Consider the following 3006-nt stretch of genomic DNA (forward strand, 5'->3'; position numbering starts at 1 on the left):
TGTGAGCCCCCCAGAAGTCCCCACTGGGGGCCCTGTCATTCCCACAAGTCCCAGACCTTGGGGACCCACCCTAGGCTACCCGAAATCTGAGCAAGGATGGCTTGCGGTACATGCACATTAAGCTCCAGCAGTCTTCCCCCAGGCAGCAGCCCCTCTAGGACTGTTGGATGAGGTCTGCCCACGCCCACCCAAACGATTTCCTGTGGAAGCCTTTCCCTGCACTGTGCCCTTGATGTGGATTACTGTCAAACCACATTGGGCCCTGTTCGATTTATGTGCACTAAGGGCCAGTCTGGCCATAAAAAATAAAACAAAATACAAAATAGAGATGTACAAATTTAACAAAATAGTAATTACATTTGTTTTAAATTAGAATTATAGTAATATTATGTACTACAGTTCATTTGATTTTTAGCTTGCATTTTATTGAGCACATATATGGCCAAATTTTCTAGGTCCTGAGGTTCTAGAGATAAGTAAAACAAACTTCTTTGATAAAATAGCTTATACAGTTGTATGGATAAACAGACAAGTAAACCAACAATTAAAACAGTATATTTAGGACTCCAGCAGATATGTGCCCCAAGTGGCATAGGAGTATAATGGATGGATTCATAACCAGTTTTATTTAGCAGTTCAACATGCCTTTGAGTAATAATATAAAAATAAGAAAATAGATTTTAAAATTATAGCATTTTTAGTAAACCAAACAATCTTCCACTAAAAGGAACTTTTAATTAAAAGAAGCAAAAAAAAATCATAGTGTTAACACATTGTTTTTTAAATATATTTTTTTAAGATTTTATTTATTTATTCATGAGAGACAGAGGGAGAGAGAGAGAGAGAAGCAGAGGGAGAAGCAGGCTCCCAAGGAGCAGGGAGCCCGAAGCAGGACTCGATCCCAGGACCTCGGGATCATGACCCGAGCCGAAGGCAGATGCTTAACCATCTGAGCCACCCAGGCACCCCCGTGTTAACACATTTTTTTGATATTCAACTGACTATATGATGATTATCAAGATCTAATAGTAAATAATTTTATGATTTTACATTTATTTTAGAAGCACATAATCATTTTCTTCTACAGGTAATTTATTTGATTTTGGTAAATTGGTTAGTCGGTTGTTTAGTTTATGGTTGAGTAATCCTGGGATGGGTCATTCAACTAATTCTACCTTATTAAAACACATAGAGAGATACTTACCATAGGAACAAATGCAGAGATCTTAAACAGTACCAATTTGGGAGGATAGGAGAGCCATATTTCTTTCTACTGCCTCTCTTGAGATGTTTTATGTCTAGGTCTGGAGTGTGGAGTGGTTGCCTGGCCTGTTCTGACTCCTTTGCATTCTGTAGTCCTAAGTACACCTAGGCTGAGTAGTTTCAGCATCATAAACAAAGGACATTACTAATCATTTACTGTTACCTCTAAATGCAGGGAGCCCCTGCTGATCTCAGGCATTCCTGCTACTTCTAAAGTGATACTAGTAGGGTCGTCTCCTGACAGGTTTCTGAAAATCTATAATTTTAGAGCTAGAAAGGACATTAAAGATCATTAACCACTCCTCTCTCATTACACATAAGGAAACTGAGAGCTTAAAGGCTAAGCGACCTTGCATAAACTCCAAGGATTGATTGGTTGCAGCACCTGACGTAACACTTGAAGTACCCAGAGTCCTTGACCAGGCTTTCCCTTCAGTCAGGAGACTTCAGTCTAAGAACAGCATCCTCCAGCTCTTTTGGGGACAATCCACATTGTAGACACCAACTTCCAGGTGATGATCCCTTCTCCTCTAGCCCTGGAATACTCAGTCTGATCAAATTAAGCATTGTGTTTAGGTCCTAGAGCAATTGAAGGGGAGGGAAACAAAAACCCTCTGGTAACTTAAAAAGATACCCAGAGGCCTGAGATACCTCTTCTTCCTCCAGATACCTGGGGCACATTACCTCAGAGATGACTGAGGTTATACAATAACTATAGTTATAGTCTCTCACAATGAAAACTCATCTATTTTGTACACACCTCTTAAGGAACTGGACATTCAAGTCTATGTGAAAATGTGTTTATAATCTCTAATCTAAAACACATGTGTTTATAATCTCTAATCTAAATGTGTTTATAATCTCTAATCTAAAACACAAACATTCATTTTTTTCCCACAGTTCTGAGATACACCAAGTTTTCTAGGAAGAAAACTATGATGCAGTCAAGGGAAGATACTTGTTTTGTTTAGAAATTGTTGAAGTGTTTATCGTCATTTTATTTTATTGTTTTTTTAACATTTTTTATTTAAGTTCAATTAATTAACATATAATGCATTATTGGTTTCAGAGGTAGAGGTCACTGATTCATCAGTCTTCTATAATATCCAGTGCTCATTACATCACATGCCTTCCTTAACGTCCAGCACCCAGTTACCACATCTTTCCACCCCCCGCCCCTCCAGCAATCCTCAATTTTTTCCCAAGATTAAGAGTATCTTATGGTTTGTCTCCCTCTCTGTTTTTGTCTTGTTTTATTTTTCCTCTCTTCCCTATGATCCTGTTTTGTTTCTTAAATTCCACATATCAGTGATATCATATAATTGTCTTTCTATGATTGACTTATTTCACTTAGCATAATACCCTCTAGTTCCATCCACATCTTTGCAAATGGAAGATTTCATTTTTTGATGGCTGCATAATATTCCATTGTGTATATATACCACCTCTTCTTTATCCATTCATCTGTCGATGGACATCTTGGCTCTTTCCACAGTTTGGCTATTGTGGACATTGCTGCTATAAACATCGGGGTGCAGGTGCCCCTTCAGATCCCTACATTTGTATCTTTGGGGTAAATACCCAGTAGTGCAATTGCTGGGTCATAGGGTAGCTCTATTTTCAACTTTTTGGGGAACCTCCATACTGTTTTCCAGAGTGGCCGCACCAGCTTGCATTCCCACCAACAGTGTAGGAGGCTTCCCCTTTCTCCGCATCCCTGCCAATATCTGTCGTTTCCTGACT

Source organism: Eumetopias jubatus, unplaced genomic scaffold (genome assembly GCF_037043125.1).
Source record: "Eumetopias jubatus isolate StellerSeaLion01/CBP00866 unplaced genomic scaffold, mEumJub1_p1.0 scaffold_3, whole genome shotgun sequence".
NCBI lineage: Eukaryota > Metazoa > Chordata > Mammalia > Carnivora > Otariidae > Eumetopias > Eumetopias jubatus.